Below are 18,607 nucleotides of genomic sequence, written 5' to 3' on the forward strand. Positions count from 1 at the left end.
TTATGTCATTTACTTGCTTATTTATTGTATGTCTCCCCATTATGCTCAGCTGCCACCATCATCTTGATGCCAGGTGCCAGGAACGGTGCCAGGCTCATACTAGACAGCAAATATTTGTTAATGAGTGAATGAGTATTTTTCTTTTTACTTCAATGTCTTGGTGGTCCTTACTGTCGTCATATTTTTAATAGCTCTCATTGTATTATTTTATAGTGTTACGGACACTGGCTTTGCTTCTTTTTAGATCTGTGACCTTGGGCAAGTCACGAACCTCACTGGATTTTGTAAAGATTGAAAAAATATCCAATTTGATTGAAAAAAGCCAATTTTAATCCTGGCTTTGCTTCTTTTTAGATCTGTGACCTTGGGCAAGTCGCGAACCTCACTGGATTTTGTAAAGATTGAAAAAAGATCCAAGGAATAAAGAGCTGGCTCTGAAAAGCCTCAGTGTGAACAGCATGAATGGGAAGGACTGCTGCCTATTTCAGGATGAGGAGATGGGTCTAGTCAGGGCAGGTGACCTGCCCAAGGTCACGTAACCAGGGGCCCAGAGGTCTCCACTTCCTGGGCTTCCGACTCCACGCTGTGTGTGTGATTGTTGGTGTTTTTTCCTTATCATTTCTAATCCTACAAGAGTCCCTGCCTCTCCTCCACTGGGAATGGAGTCTACGTTTATGATCAACAAATAACCCTCATTACTGGGAATTGGTAGCTTGTCTTTTGATTTTCTTCTTGTAAATGAGTGATATGTTTGGGCCTGGAAAACAGTACACAGAGTTTCTAGACAACATCATGAAATTAAATGCTGTGACACACTGACTTAGGGAAGCTGTTCATCTCGCCGTTTCTTAAAAGGAATGAAACGGTCGATCAGCTTTGCCTCTGCATATTTATTTGTTATAACTGATAGAAACACTAACATTTGGAGCCAGAGAATTGAACCTGTATTCTAATCTAAGTGCCTAAATAGAAAGTCATTTTCCAGACATCGTGTTCATATTTTATTTTCTCAATTTAGACTGTAGTCCACAGGAATAAGGGCTGGATTTGTAATGACCTGGAGGAAGTTGTGAATCTCTGAAATTTGACAACAGATGTCACTAGCGCCACATTGCTCACAGAGCCATCATGCTACCTGGCATTTCAGAATTCATACATTTTCTTTGGCATAATAAAACATTTTTACGAAAATGCAGCAGCTTATTGTAAAAAATGTCTGCCTCCTGTGCCAGGCACTAATACCATGTCTGACCTCATTTATCCCTGCAATGGCTTTAGGAAGTCACAACATAATCCCCATTTTATAGGCAGGGAACAGGCTTAGAATGGCCTAGTATTACCTAAGGTCATGCAGAGAATGACCCATGCCTATTTGTCTCCAAAGCTGTGTTCTTCTCATGCTATCTTTGATTAAAGTTCAGCATCGCTATAAACAGCCCCCGAAGTGTGCCATTCTTGAAGGGTGTCTACCTTGCAGCCGTCCATCTGAGCCAATTAGAGCTACTCAAATTAGGAGTGTTGCACTGAAGCAGATGAATAGAGGCGGAGTGGGCTGAAATACAGAATTTAATCGAGCAAAATGATGGCACAGAAGTTCCCAGAAGCAGAATCCCAATAGGCCCCCTAGCCTGCAGCTCCCTGATGCTAAGTCACTGACATTTGAAAAACTTGCTCCTTAACAAATTATGCATCCCATTTTCTTTTTCCACCTCCTCTCTGTGAAGCAGCAATCAGCTTTGTCATTCATTCTTCAGGAAACTAGCCAGCATATGCCAGGGAGAGTGCAACTGAGAGCTTAAGATGTCTCTTTCTTGAAAAATCTGGGAATAAAGAAGCTGTTGTTGTGCCTTTGACTCATGTCACTTTTCAATACGGTGTGGAGAATGTGTTCATCGTACCACCAAAACCCACGTGAGGTTGGGGATAGAAGAGGGGGAGGCATGGAGGTCATTCTTGGTGTTTGGGGGTGCAAGGGGGGCACCAACATTTACTATTCCCTACCTGTGGGTCAAGTGCCTTACACATGTGCTCCTATTTAATCCAATGGCCCTGCTAAATAGCTATGTGTGCCCTTCCCATTTCAAGGATGGGGAATGAGAGGCTGAGAGGTCGCATGTCTTAGTCAGGACCCAGAGTCTGGATTTAAATCAAGTCCCCCTGACTGAAACCATCTCATTCTGCTGTGAATCGCCAACCTTTGTATTACCAGGGCCAGCCCCTCCTCCATGCCCTTCTCCATGGTAGATCACCAGAGATGTGACTCCCACATCCAAGCTCTGATCTAGGCTGGGCAACCATGGATGGCCACGCCATCCCTCTGATCCTCAGTTTCCAATGATAAAAGTCGAATGTTAGTTGTTAAAGGCTCAAATCAGACATGGTCTATTCAACATCATTGCTGGAGCTCCTGCCTTGGGTTGGGCGTTAGTGCCAAGCATAGAGGAGCAGAGAGTCTTACACTTGTTCGTGGGGGGCTAGCTGATGTTTTGCAATCTATAAAGCACCATCCGAAAGTAAGTTACTATGAAGTGAATATCGTTACCTCCCTGAAATGTGGAGGCGGTTTCTTTTCTTACGGTATCCTAAGACCAGGTTGGAATTTTCAAATAGAGCATCAGCTAAGAAACTAGAGAAAAATATACTCTCCAAAAAGCAAAGAAATAAGAGAGTTTGCCAAAGACAGATTCAGGGTCTCACCCTTTAAAAGCCTTTAAGTCTAGTGGACAATTATATGGGCAACGGGTGAGAGAGGACAGGAGGAAGAGGTTTTCCCCTCCAGGGGTCCAGATGCGATTTTGGTGCAGAGCGTCTCTGCTGCCCACTTCTTGTTGGAACTGCTTTCTTTGTTCAGGCAAAGGACTTCTGCCTGTTTATTAATCAGTTCATCATCCATAGATTCATTCATTCATTCATCATTCATTCATTCATGTCATTTCTCCTGTATCCAACATTTAGCATTAACAGCTTACATGCTACAACTAACTTCAAAAGAATAATTACTGTTCAAACACAAAGAAAGGATGCTTTTTCACATGAAGGTACTTAAAACAGGAAGCTGCAAGTGTAAAATTTATCTGTGATTCTGTTTCCTCCATTAACCCAGCTCTGTTCCCCACATAGCGCTCCTCACTCCACAGGTATTAATAATCAGGGAAGGAAGGAAGAGAGAGAACAGGGCCATGTTTGACAAACGGGAACCCAGGAGGGTTAAGCCCACCGGAGTCGTCTGGGTGACTCTGAGGCCGATTTTGGTAGTGCGGAGGAAGTGTCCAGTGCGGACTTGGCCCTCTGGAGACAGAGCCACCAGAAGCCCACAGCCACATGGTGGAGCACTCCCGGCATGCCAGGGATGGGGCAGAAGGCTGAGGGCTCTGTGCACCAGCGCATCTGCACCCTCCATTCCATTAGTATGTGAGGCTCCACTGGCTCCCAGCAAAGTACTTTGCTCAGGGCCCCACTGGCACTGAGTAATACAAACACGGACTGCAAGGTGATTCAAACCCAGACTCATTTAACTCCACTCTGCTCTCCAGCCTACTCTGCATAAAAATCACCCAGAGGCAATGGTTTTAAAAAAAATGCAGAATCCAGAGCCTCATCTGCTCCCCTAGCTTAGGATCCTGCAGATCTGGGCTGGGGAGCAGAAATCCGCTTTTTTTGGTGGGGGGCGGGGGGCACGGAATCTTGCCTTGTCACCAGGCTGGAGTGCAGTGGTGCAATCTGGGCTCACTGCAAACTCCGCCTCCCGGGTTTAAGCAATTCCCCTGCCTCAGCCTCCTGAGTAGCTGGGACTACAGGCGCGCACCACCACGCCCAGCTAATTTTTTGTATTTTAGTAGAGACACGGTTTCACCATATTGGCCAGGATGGTCTCAATCTCCTGACCTCGTGATCCACCCACCTTGGCCTCCCAAAGTGCTGAGATTACAGGCACGAGCCACTGCACCTGGCCAGAAATCCTCATTTTTGACAAGTAGCCAGGTGATTCTGATAAGGGCTGTCCACTCTGACCCGGGTACAAACAAGGAGGATTCAACACACCTGAGCGTTTGTCAGAATGACTTCAGAAAAACCTGAGCAAAGATTAACTCAACACTACTATGTACCAGGCACTCTTCTGAGGACAAGGAAACTCACTAAATCTTCCTGGCAAATTCATGAAGTGGGAGCTGTCGTCATCTCTTACCTCATATTCTATTATAATAATTGTATTATATGTTATAAATCAGGAAAGGGAGCAATGTAAATTGAGGTCAAGGAAGACCTCTCTGACATATAAATGAGGAAACTGAGGAATACAGGGGATACCTAACTTGCTCAATGCCCTAGAAGTTTTTTTTCTTTTTTTGAGACAGTCTTGCTCTGTCACCCAGGCTGGAGTGCAGTGGCACCATCTTTGGCTCACTGCAACCTCTGCCTCCCAGGTTCAAGAGATTTTCCCACCTCAACCTCCCAAGTAGTTGAAATTATAGGCATGCGCCAGCACGCCTGGCTATTTTTTGTATTTTTAGTAGAGACGGGGTTTCACCATGTTATATTTTTAGTAGAGAGGGGGTTTTGCCATGTTTCAAGACCAGCCTGGCCAGCATGATGAAACCCTGTCTCTACTAAAAATACAAAAATTAGCTAGGTGTGGTGGCTCATGCCTGTAATCCCAGCTACTCAGGAGGCTGAGGCAAGAGAATCACTTGAACCCTGGAGGAGGAGGTTACAGTGAGCTGAGATCACACCACCGCCACTCCAGCCTGGGTGACAGAGCAAGACTCTGTCTCCCAAAAACATAAATAAATAAAAATTAAAAAATTAAAATAAAAAAAGAAATGCATCACCTGTATTGTAGGAAATTCAGTCAGGCCCAGCCCCAGACTCGCTGAATCAGACACTGTGGGTGCGGGGCTCAGCCATTTGGGTTTCATCACAGCTTCAGGTAATGCCAATGCCTGCCCAGGTGTGAGAACCATTGAGCTATTAATAGATCATCTCGTGGGTAGGTGGGTGATGTCCTGCAACCCCCAAGTTGGCCTCCACCACGTCCTCTTGGCCTTGAGGTTTCTGAGGGTTTTTCTTCATCTCCTAGTTGAGTTCTCCAGTTCATTCCACACATAATCAATAGATTGACAGAGGGGAGTGGGGGAAGGCGGAATTCAGAATGTTCTTCTGTTTTGAAAACAATTCCGCAGCCAGAAGCACCTCCAGAGAGAGACATCCTGAGTGAGTGTGACAGCGGCCTGCTTGACCTGCCTGAGATGTGGGCGAATGGGCACAAGTGGCTCTTAAACAGACTCATTTCTGGCTCCATTGTTTCTGAATGCAGGCTTCTGGCAGGACCTCAAAGAGGTGGCTCCAAACCAGTTTAAGCACACAGCGACAAAGGTGTGCAGCTGTCAACTTGCTTGCCCTCTGAGATTGGGGTGTGATGCCCTGCGCTCTGCCCTCAGGCTCTAGCAGAGGGCCTTCCTGCCCTTCTGCAAGTGTGTGCCCTTCCCCTGCTTAGAATGTTCTTCCCCAGGTCTTTGCAGAGGTCTGCTCTGTCACTGTATGAAGGTCTCTGTTCAAATGCCACCTCATCAGAGAAGCCTCCCTGGCCACTGTAGCCAAAGTAACCTCCCCCCAACCCCATTCTACTCAATCTATTTTAGTTTTCTCCCTCTTGACATTATTCAACCTACTTATCTGTTTCTTTTTCTTCCTTTTTTTTTTTTTTTTTGAGAAAGAGCCTTGCTCTGTCGCCCAGGCTGGAGTGCAGTGGCACGATCTCGGCTCACTGCAATCTCCACCTCCTGGGTTCAAGTGATTCTTCTGCCTTAGCTTCCTGAGTAGCTGGGACTACAGGAACACACCACCACACCTGGCTAATTTTTGTGTTTTTAGTAGAGATGGACGGGGTTTCACTGTGTTTGCCAGGCTAGTCTCGAGCTCCTGACCTCAGGTGATCCACCCACTTCGGCCTCCCAAAATGCTGGGATTAGAGGCATGAGCCATGGTGTCCAGCCTGTTTCTTATATACTCACTCAGTCCCCCACAACCAGAATATATTTTATGAAAGCAAAGACTTTGTTTTGCTCACCATTGAATCCCCACCTGCTAGAACAATAGTAAACACATGTTAGAGACTGAATAAATCTTTGATGAATAAATGGATGAGGCTATCAAGATAAACTTGGCTGAAGTAATCAGCTGCATTGGGCAAGTTTCAACACAGCTTTGGGATTCCTGCCTTTGGCCTGGTGCTACAGTCCAGGTCAGAATGAATAATCTTTCATTCATATTCCAAAAAATATTAAGTGAATCCTTACCAGGACAAGGCTCTAACTAGGCATTAGAGATATAATGATGATCAAAAACAAGCAATGCTCCTGGAGCTTACAGTCCAAATGCTACCAAACAAGCACACAAACAAAATATGAATGTGGGGCAAGGAAAGGTAACTGCTGCCCCAAATCCCTCTAATGGAAGGACCCTGAATGTGGGGCAAGGAAAGGTAACTGCTGCCCTGAATCCCTCTAATGAAAGGACCTGATCTGGTTTGGGGAGATAGGGAGAAGTGATGAATAAGCAGGAGTTAAGAGCGGAGACGAGTGGGGCCGGGCACAGTGGCTCACGCCTGTAATCCCAGCACTTTGGGAGGCCGAGGCGGGAAGATCACGAGGTCAGGAGATCGAGACCATCCTGGCTAACACGGTGAAATCCCGTGTCTACTAAAAATACAAAAAAATTAGCCAGGCATGGTGGTGGGCGCCTGTAGTCCCAGCTACACGGGAGGTTGAGGCAGGAGAATGGCGTGAACCCAGAAGGCGGAGCTTGCAATGAGCCGAGATCATGCCACTGCACTCCAGCCTGGGTGACAGAGCAAGACTCCATTTCAAAAAAAAAAAAAAAAGTGGAGAGGAGGAAGGATGATGGGGAGAACATTCTAGACAGAGTGAACAGTATATGGAAAGGTCCTATGGCAGGATAGAGAAGCCTGGTAGTGTGAGGGAGCAGAAGGACACTAGAGTGTCTGGAGCAGAGACAGTAACAGGGAGGGTGATCTGAGAGAGCCCGGGTGGGTGAGGCTCATCAGTCATAATAGGGGACTTTGCTTTGATCCTAAGAGTGGATTAGAACCACTGATACATTTTAAACTGGGGTGGCAGTGGTAGGTGGGTGAAATGATCAGATTTTTGTTTTAAAAAGTCTCTATGGCAAACGATTTTGCATACATATATTGCTCAAAGGGCCATATATACACATATTATAGGTGGTAGGTAAGAACTCTGGAATGGAGCACCTAGGTGCAAATCCTGGCTTTATTACTTACTATCTGTGTATCCTTGGGGAAATTATTTAACCTGTCTATGCCTCAGTTTTCCTTTGTGCAAAATGGGGATTGGCCGGGTGCCGTGTGCTCACACCTGTAATCCCAGCACTTTGGGAGGCTGAGCGGACGGATGACTTGAGGTCAGGAGTTGGAGGCCAGCCTGGCGAAACCCTGTCTCTACTAAAAACACAAAAATTAGCTGGGCGTGATGGTGCATGCCTGTAATCCCAGGTACTCTGGAGGCTGAGGCAGGAGAACCGCTTGAACCTGGGAGGTGGAGGTTGCAATGAGCCGAGATTGCTACACTGCACTCACGCCTGGGCGACAGAGCGAGACTCTGTCTCAAAAATAAAATAAAAAAAGAAAGATGAGGACAACGATAGTTAATGGTAGTACTTATCCTGTAGGGTAACTGTGAGGCTGACAGCAGCTAGTAATACTTGCAAGGAGTTTAAAGCAGTGTTTGACTCACAGTATACATTCAATAATGTTCGTTACTATTATTATAACATTTAATGTTGACTGGTATTGTTATGCTATTGAGCAGAAGAAAAACTGAAGTACAGAGAAGTTAAAGCATGTGCCCAACGTTTTTAGGCAAAGTAACAGAGACAAAATTCAAACCCTAAGCCCTACATTACCAGACTTCTCAGTAGCAGAGAGAAATAGGACCGGTTGGGTAGGTCAGTTCCCGGTCCGAAGCACCAAAATGAATCAAGGACATTTGTGGGGACAGACCAAAAGGCAAATAGCTCTAAAGTAATTAAGCTACCCTGACAATAGTTATTCATTAGTTTGCCAGTATTTTATACGTATACTAAGTAACAGCCCCAGGGCTGGAGAGTGGAAATTCTGAGACAAAATAGTCATGTGATCTTGACTTAAAGAGATCACAGTCTAGTGGAAGAGACATGCCAATAAACAAAAAAATGGAGCACTAGAGAGTCACAGGTGTTGTGAATGAATATCTTTTAGGCTAGGCCTTACCTACTGTCACCTTTCTAGATGGAAAAAAGCTCTGCTGGCCTTGGTTCAGTCCTCATTAAGTTTAAGATCAATCAGGATGCTATTGGCCATGAGCAACAGAAATGTACAATAAGGATTTAAAAAAATGCTTTTATGTTTATTTACTTATTTATTTTGTTGAAACAGAGTCTTGCTCTGTCACTCAGGCTGGAGTGCAGTGGTGTGATTTCTGCTCACTGCAACCTCCACCTCCTGGGTTCAAGAGATTCTCCTGCCTCAGCCTCCCAAGTAGCTGGGATTACAGGCGTTCAACACCATGCTCAGCTAATTTTTTGTTTTGTTTTGTTTTGTTTTGTTTGTCTGTTTGTTTTTTGAGATGGAGTGTCCCTCTGTTGCCAGGCTGGAGTGCAGTGGCACAATCTTGGCTCACTGCAACCTCCGCCTCCCGGGTTCAAGCGATTCTCCTCCCTCAGCCTCTCGAGTAGCTGGAACTACAGGCGCGTGCCACCATGCCTGGCTAATATTTGTATTTTTAGCAGAGACAGGGTTTCACCATGTTGACCAGGATGGTCTTGATTTCTTGACTGCATAATCCACCCGCCTCAGCCTCCCAAAGTGCTGGGATTACAGGTGAGAGCCACTGCGCCCAGTCAGGAATTTTTTTTAACCTCACATAACAAGAAATTGAAGAAGTCAGTAGGCAGGGAAACTCCAGGGTTGGCTAATTAAAAGATCTCAGTCCCACCTTTGAAACAATTTCTGGAATAGTCATCTGAGGAGCTGTGTAGATATTTCCCTGGTGAAAAAAACTGTACCTTGTAAAAATTATTTTTAAAAAGAAGCATTTATAGTCTCTGGAAACTGTCTTAAAGATATATAGCAAATAGTGCAGGCACGGTGGCTCACACCTGTAATCCCAGCACTGTGGGAGGCCGAGGCAGGCAGATCATGTGAGGTCAAGAGTTCGAGACCAGATTGACCAACATGGTGAAACCCCATCTCTACTAAAAATACAAAAATTAGCTGGGTATGGTGGCACACACCTGTGTAATTTCAGCTACTTGGGAGGCTGAGGCAGGAGAATCTCTTGAACCTGGGAGACGGAGGTTGCAGTGAGCCGAGATCATGCCACTGCATTCCAGCCTGGGTGACAGAGTGAGACTCCATCACTCTATCACTTGCTCTAGGGAAAAAAAAAAAAAAAAGGAAGAAAAAAGGCATATAGCAAATAAAGAAACATTTCATGGTAAGAATAGCATGTATCTGGGGTATCTGAGCCATAGCCTGTTCCTTTCCCCTTCCCCCAGCTCAGCACGATGAAGCTCTGCCACAGGTGGGTGCAGACAAGAACGTAGGATTTCCTCTTCCCCCAGATCCTAGCTGAGGGCAGGAATATTGAAGGTTACCAGAAACACTTATTCCCCTAGCTCTATGTTGTAGAAGCTAAATTCCAGGCAACAGCAGCTGAGAGATCTGGAGTTCCTTTCTCTACCCAGTCCCCGCTCACTCACAGGGTAGGAGCTCTACCCGAGACTTGTCAGTCTGAGAATACTGGGACCCTGATTGCCCTCATTTCATGTTGCTCATAAGGGAGAAGTTCTGCACTGGGAGAGGCAAACTGAGCAGACCAGAGACAACCACCACCACAAGCACACTACTTATAAAGTCTGGATGTTGCTGCAAGAGGAAGAGGCTGCTGTCTTCACCCCTAACTCTGAAGCAGTGGTGTAGAGATTTTGTCCAGAAGGAGAGAGAGGCCTTCAGAACAGAGAGCTTCAATGTTCTCCCCCAGGGGAACAGGCTTTATTGTGAACAGAGTGTAGAGGGAAGTTCAAATCAAATGATATGAACAAAATATGAATGTGGGGCAAGGAGAGGTAACTGGTGGTAATTAAACAATGGATCTTTTGGTGGTAAACAATTACGAGGAGACAAGTAGCTTCTTGAAAAAAAGAAGCTAAACCTAAACCATCTAGTAGTTTAACACAAAGAATCAGGGAAAGAGACAGTTAAGAAGAGCTCTTTTGGGATCAGAACAAGACTCAAAAACTGGCCTTAAAGACTACCTCTGTAAAGGGGCCCAAATGTCACAGAATCCTATTGTAGAGCAATTTTTGCCTCACAGCACTGTCAAAAACAATAGAACAATCAACCATCAATTGGTAGAAGCTAATATCTAGGTATGATACCAACAGAGGCAGACAGCATAACAGAGATAAAGGAAAAAGACAGTCAAAGAGAGCCCTGCTAAAACCAGTGGCATCCTAGAGAGGCTGTGCTCATGCCCAAGGCTGAGCTCTCTGAGGAACAACATCAGATGCTGCACCCTGTGGGGGAAATAGACTTTCCTGAAATATAAAAAGAATATTTATTATGGAAGTAAGCTTTATTTCTCTTGTCTTTTCATATTGGGAGAAATATTGAATACATAGAAAGAGTCCTGGATTGCTCTAGCAAAGTTACTAACCAAATAAACAAGCAAACAACAAATCTGTGGGAGCATGGAGAATTGGTATTCAGAGTTGCTACAACATATTATCTAAAATGTCCACTTTTCAAAAAAATTGTTCAGTACCATAGGAAAGGTAAAAAAAAATTGTGAGACATGCAAAGAATTATATAAATATGTGGAAAAGCAACAAAACACTCTAAAGCAGCACTCAGATTGAAATTTATAGCTGTCAATATGTATATTCAAAAAGAAGAAAAACCTCAAATCAATAGCCCCATGTTCCACTTTAAGAAACAAGAAAAAGAAGAGCAAACTAAAGCTAAATGAAAGAAACAGTAAATATAGAGTAGAAAGAAGTGAAATAGATAGAAAAACAATAGAGAAAAACCCAACAAAACCCAAACTAGTTCTTGGAAAGATGAACAGCATTGATAAACTTTTAGCTAGATTGATCAAAAAACAAAAAAGAGAGAAAAAAACTCATATTACTAAAATGAGGAATAAAAGGGGGGACATTACAAAATCTAAAAAGGAATATTGTTAACAATTATATACCAATAAATTAGGTAAACTAGATGAAACACACAGATTCCTAAAAAGAAACAACCACCAAACCGTCTCAAGAAGAAATAGAAAATCTGATAGACCTATAACAAGTAAAGATACTGAATCAGAAAACTTATCACAAAGAAAAGTTCTGGCCCAGATGGCTTAGTAAGCTCTACCAAATGTTTAAGGAAGAATTAACATCAATCTCTCACAAACTCTTCAAAAAATACAGAAAGAGAGAACACTTCCCAACTCCTATGAAACCAACATTACCCTGATACTAAAATCAGGCAAAGACATTACAAGAAAATTACAGATCAATATCTCTCATAAATATAGATGCAATAATCTTCAACAAAATTCCTGTAAATCAAGTCTAGCAACATATAGAAAGTATTATAAACCGCAACCAAGTGGGATTTATCCCAGGAATGCAAGGCTGGTTTAACATCCAAAAATCAATTCATGTAATATACAATATTAATAGAATAAAGGAGAAAAACAACATGGTCATTTCAACAGAGGCAGAAAAGCATTTGGGAAAATACAACACTTCTATGATTTTAAAAGATCAACAAGCTAGAAACACAAAAGAATTTTCTCAACTTGATAAAGGGCCTCTATCAAAAACCCACATTTACCATCATTCATAATGATGAAAAACTGAATACTTTCCCCTTAAGATCAAGAACAAGAAAAAGATGTCCATTCTCAACACTTCTATTTGCCACTTCTTTTTTTGTTGTTTTCTGTTTGTTTGTTTTATCCTTAGCAAACCAACACAGGATATTTGCCACTTCAATTCTGGAGGTTATAACCAGAAAAAATAGGCAAGAAAAATAAATATAGACATTTAACTTGGAGAGGAAGAAGTGAAACTATTTTTACTAAACATGACATAATTTTGTATAGAGAAAACCTTTAAAAATCACTCAAAACTATTATAATAAATGAACAAGTCAGCAACTATGCAGGATACAAGGTAAATATACAAAAATCAATTGTATTTCTATATGCCAGCAACAAACAATCTAAAAATGAAATTTAGAAAACAATTTAAGAGATAAACCTGGAATCCTAAATAAGTGGGAACAACCTAAAAGTCCATCAAGTGATTAATGGATAAATAAAATGTGATATACCCATACAATGGAATCTTATTTAGCAATAAAAAGGAATGAAATACTGATATAAGCTTCAACATGGATGAACTTGAAAATATTATGCTAAGTGAAAGAAGCCAGCAAGAAAAGGCTACGTGTCATATGATTCCATTATACAAAATGTTCAAAATAGGCAAATCTATGGAGACAGAGAGCAATTTAATGGCTGCCTAGAGTTGGGGAAGTTGAGAGGAAGTGGCAAGCTACTGTTAATGGTAAATTATTTCTGTAGTGATGAAAATATTCTAAAATTGTCTGGAGTAATGGTCACACAACTTTGTGAATATACTTAAAACCATTGAAGTAGGTCTATTGTATGGTATGTGAATTATATGTCAATAAAGCTGTTCTTTAAAAGTTTCATCTTTGTTGTATTTAGTATCAGATTGTTTTCATCTAACTTCCTCATAGTCATAAAACTACTGCCATGGCTCCAGGTATCATATCTTCATGAGACAATATCCAGAGTAAAATAAAACAGTGTGTGTTAGGAGATTGCTTTCTCATATTTCTTTTTAAGATTGAAAAAATCTTTCTCAGAAACCTTCAGGCACAATTCCTCTCACAACTCATTGGTAAGAATTGGGCCTTATGTCCAACCTTAGTATCAGGAGAATACCACTTCTCTACTCAAAATCCTCAAAGATTTCCCTTCTTACTCAGGGCTAAAGTCCTTATGACAGGCTACAATATCTTATGTGACTGAAGCATTGCCTCTTACCCCTCAATACTGCTTTGCTACAACCTCTGTAGAATTTATGGGGTCCCTGTTGTGGCAACTCTAAGTACGTTTCAGCATGTCTCAACAGCAGCTCAGCCCTGAATCATGTTTTGGCCACAGCCCAATCTTTCACAAGTCTATCTGTATGCTTTGCTCTGTGACAAGGACACTGTCTCACCAAGGATGCTGTAAGTGTTTTTGAAGTGGGGAAGAGTCTAATTCCAAAATGTTTTAGCATTGTTCATAGAAACAATGAATAAATCATATCCACAACTTGAATTTTTCATGTTTGGTTCAGAAACAATTTGTTCATGTCTAGTATTTTTTTAGTACTTGTAATATTTAAGATTTTGGGGCATATTGGAGTATCTAAGAGATTAATTCATTATTTTAACTGAAATGTGTAATTGAGTAATTGGTTTAGATATATGATTTTACATTAAAAAGTATAAGCAATTTTGTTAAGTGTGTAAACTGATTTGGTACATTTAAGAAGGCTTAAGGGTCAACATATTACAAGAGTTATTTAAATATCTAAAAGGTTTTGGGCTGGGCCTGGTGGCTCACGCCTATAATCCCAGCACTCTGGGAGGCCAAGGTGGGTGGATCACCTGAGGTCAGGAGTTCAAGACCAGCCTGGCCAACAAGGCGAAACCCCGTCTCTACTAAAAAATACAAAAATTAGCTGGGCATGGTGGCACGTACCTGTAATCCCAGCTACTCAGGATTGAACCCGGGAGGCAGAGGATGCAGGGAGCTGAGATTGCACCACTGCATTCCAGCCTGGGTGACAGAGAGAGACTCCGTCTCAAAATAAATAAATAAATAAGTAAATAAGTAAGTAAATAAATAAATAAATAAAAGGTTATTAGTCAGATAATTAAAGTACCTAAAAAGAAAACCAATTATATTAAATGTATTAATACAGTTAAAAATGTTTAAGTTAATTGCAAAGGCTTCCTTAAACTTGGTTATTAAAGTTTACTAGATCTAGAGGTTAAAAAGTAAGATTTATAAGCTGGATTTAAAAGTTTAAAGAACTGGAATTTTCTTAGAACTAATAATTTCTAACCTTAATACATTTAATGTTAAATCTAAAGTAATCAAAAATAGTTTTATCCATGTATAAAAGTCATCCTCAGGAGTTGTAAACTGATGTTTCAGGGATGGGCACATGACTCACTGGAGCCAATGAGATATAAGAAAATGCCAGGATTTCTGGAAAGTTGAGGTGTTTTTTTTTTCCCGCCATAAAGCCTACCAGTGCATGCCTTTTCTCTTCCTTTAGTCAATACTGTAGATGATACGAGGTCTAGAACAGGAGAACCATCATCTGCCCAGGAGAACCAAGGCCTATTTTATGATGGTGCAAATGTAGAGCCAGAGGAAGAAGCTAAGCAATACAATGCCGTGAGAGCCAAAGGAAATGGGCCCTTGGTGACATCATTTGATGTCATCAACCTTTACCTGAACCTACACCTAGGCTCTTTGGTTACATGGTCCTATAAATCTCCTTTCCTGTTTAATTCCATTTTAGTTGAATTTTCTGAACATGTCCTGACTAGTAGAAGGATCCAGCAGAGTGCAACGGATTGAGCCTGGATTTGGATTTAGACATAAACTAGTTCAAATCCTGACTTAGCACTCACTTGCTGTGAGGGCTTGATCAATACTTCTCCTCTCTGGGTCGCAGTTCTCTTCTGAAAAATGGCAATAACTCCTCCATGCATATACCTAAGGTACCCAGCATAGTGTCTCTGCAATACTGTACATGCCTAATCAGTGTGTTCATTTAGCATGTTATAGGTGCTAGGGACCAATCGGGAGCAAAGTCCCTGTCCTCATGGATAAGCCCATTCTTTCCCTCTTTCTCCTTTTAGTTTTGTAAGCTCACATCATGTATGTCCCAAAAGTAATTGAGGAGCTGAACTGAGTCACTTCTTCCCATCCACCAGCAACGCAGAGTCCAAGTTATTTCCCTCCCCAAGACACCAGTGCATTTTCTTCCTCTGACAAGAATCCCAGGATCCCTTTGGTTGATGTTGTAGTTATTTGCTTTCACAGTTTATTGTCCTCACTGAACTCCGGGCATCTCACTGACACCCAGCATAGGACCTGGTGTACAGCAGGTACTTAATAAGTGTTTGATGAATAATCAATTTAAACACAAACAAAGCTCTTAAAACTCTCATCTTGTCTGTTTTCTTATACATGTAAGATAGGGACAGTAGTTACCTGCTCTTGATGGATTCTTCTTGCCCATGAATGCCTACTCTGGTTCCTGCAAGCTAGAGGCATTGCACCCCTTCTCAGCTGTCTCACTTCATGTTTGATCACCCATCTCTCCAGTGGGATCCTGAAGCTGTTGGTGATTAAGGGACTAAAACCATAGCAAGCTAACAGCTGATGTGGTGGCATCCATCACTGGAGTCATTTTTCTGCCTTGGATTTGCCAGTGGATGAGATTGAGATACACCATTAACTTTGATGCTTCACTGGAGGGCTGTTTTGTGCCTTCGGTAATGAGACTTGGCAGTTCTTTTCTATTCTCTACCGGGGCTAGAGCTCAGCCTGTGATTCCAGGCATCTGATTAAATTGTCATCTGAATTTGTCTTTAATTCTCAAACATGAGTAAAACAGCAGTTTCCTTCATCCACCTCTATACCAGTTAGAAATGTGTTCAGTGCAAGAAACAGAAAAACTAACTGTATTGGTTCTAAACCAATAGAGGTTTGTTTTTCTAATATAAGAGGCCAGAGGCAGATGGCTGCTAGTTTTGGTTCAGCAGCTCAACTATGTTAGGAGACATGACTCTGATTCTCTTGACCTTTCACTCATGGCAAAGAGATGGCTGCCACCACACCAACCATCGTGTCTGTGTTCAAGACAGAAGGGGGAAAAAAACATGTCGAGAATCCCCACCCTCACCCTACATCCAACGTGGCAGACTTTTCCTTAGGTTTCGTTAGCCAGAAGTGGGTCACAAGGCCACCCTTAGCTAGATTTGAGCAATTGTGATTCTTGTCTCTTCCTGGGTATGTCTACCTCAGCCTTCTTCAGATGCTGCTGCAGCTGTACTCGGGGATTAGTGCTTCGAGTTGCAATCTTCTATGTTCTCATCCAACCCCTGTGTGAGCCGGGGCCTCCTTGCCTCTTGAGATCTAAATATGATTGGCTAGAACAGTTGGCTGTCAAAGATTTCCTCAAGGTATCCTTGAGTTTCCAGGGTTGGGTAGGAAGATGGCTGATGCCTTCAATGTCAGTTCCAGCTTTGGGCACCTGCTTTCCCAAGTGGTGTTTCTGTTCCACACTGAGTCCCTTCCAATGTCTCTCATTCTGCTCCATCCTCTCCACTATCACCACCCTGTGCTCCTTCAGCCAAAGAAAAGAAAACAAATGAGTAACAGCCAATCATAAAGTCTTGGGACTTGATATTTGAGACAAAGCTCAGCCAATCATAAAGTCTTATCACACCCTCCCCTTCATCATGACCTTCTTTATGTATCTACATCCTGAGGTGGAGAGTTTCATCTTCTTTGTATGTGCAGTGAGCATGTATAAATGAGTATGAGTTCATATATAATCTCACACAAGGCTTCCATGCCCATCGTCTCACCAGATTTCTCAGGAATCCTGGGGTAGGTGTGAGAAGATCCCCCTTGCACCCGGACCTGCCTGACTTTGAGCCCATTTGCCTTTGAGTTTCAACCCTGAGTCTTAGAGAATCTCATTACAAGAGTTAGGATTTTTTGTTGCAAATAACAGAGACCTTGCCCCAGAACCCCGACCCAACTTTAGCTTAAGGGAAGAAAGTATACAGTGACACAGCTGTTTTTCCTGATGATCCAAGGACAAAGGTAGAGCCCAGACCTGGGACCCAGAAGTCCTGCAAGAGACTGTCACTCACTTCATTCTGCTGTACCCTTCCTTCAATGCAAACTGGCTTTCTCTGCTTCTCTGCCACAACCACCAAGAGCTGTAATGCTTTTATATAATAGCTCCTCCATTCAAGAGACCAGCCCAAACTAAGCTCTTTGTCCCAAATCAATATTCCCAGGAAAGAGATTGGTTCAGCCAGGATCAAGGATCTAATCAGCTATGGTGGGAGGAATGGATTCACATTGCTTAAATATGACAGCCTAGTGAGCTTAAAACCAAGCTCCAGTGAATTATCTGGGAGCATGCAGGCTATTAAGAATTTCATTTCAGCTGGGCCTGGTGGCTCAGGCCTGTAACCCCAGCACTTTGGGAGGCCGAGACCAGTGGATCACTTGAGGTCAGAAGTTTGAGACCAGCCTGGCCAACATGGTGAAACCCCGTCTCTACTTAAAAAATACAAAAATTATCTGGGTGAAGTGGTGCATGCCCGTAGTCCCAGCTACTCCGGAGACTGAAGCAGGAGAATCACTTGAACCCCAGGAGGCAGAGGCCGCAGTGAGCTGAATTGGCACCACTGCACTCCAGCTTGAGTGGCAGAGCAAGACTCAGTCTCAAAAAAAAAAAAAAAAAAAAAAATTATTCCTGATAAAATTAAGGAGCATTGCAAGAAAACACTTCCTTTTTAATCCATCCCCTTCTTCCTTCTTTGACTTTGGTTTTATGAAATGACAGCAGCTATTCTGCAACCATGAGACAGACAACAAACCTGAGGACAAAAAGCCAACACAGCTTTATCAGTTAGCTTTTGCAAACAAAATATTCCGAAATGTAGTCACTTAAAAGAACATTTATTGCTCAGGATTTTGTGGGTCAGAAATTTGGGCGGATTCAGTTGGGATGACTCATCTCTGCTCCACATGGTATTGCCTGGGATTCTTTTTATGTCTGGGGTGTCCAGTGGAATGGCTGAGTCTCCCTCCATGAGGTGGAGGTTGACCCAGGCTTGTTCACACGGCAGCAACACTTCAAGAGGACAAGAGTGGAGGCCTAGGCTTAGAAAATTTACACTCTCACTTCCATTGCATTCTACTGATCAAAGACAGTCACATAGCCAGCCTGGGTTCAGAAGGTGGAGAAATAGACTCTATGTTTTGATGGGGCCATTTGCAATCGAGCACAACAGACAAGAATGGTTAAGAGAAAAACAGAAAAAGTCAGGCCAGAGATGACACCTTTCTTGAGCTGTTGCAACAATGTAGAACAGGCCTCCTTCAGACTTCATTATATGATTATACAGTTAAATGTCCTGTTTTAAAGAAGGCACTCTTTTACTCGCAAAGGGGTCCCTAGCTTATACACAAGAGATAAGAATAATATCTATTCATCAGAGTGTTGGGAGACGAAACGAGATATGTATGTAAAGCCCTTAGCAGAGTTCCTAGGATACAGTAAGCACTCAGGAAAAGTTTACAGGTATTGGCAATTACGGGCGACTGGTCCATCCCAAAAAGGCATTAGCCATTCTCATCCTAAACAGAACACACACCCATTATGGACTTCTATTAGCAGCTTCCAA

This window comes from Pongo abelii, chromosome 21 (assembly GCF_028885655.2).
Source record: "Pongo abelii isolate AG06213 chromosome 21, NHGRI_mPonAbe1-v2.0_pri, whole genome shotgun sequence".
Lineage (NCBI taxonomy): Eukaryota > Metazoa > Chordata > Mammalia > Primates > Hominidae > Pongo > Pongo abelii.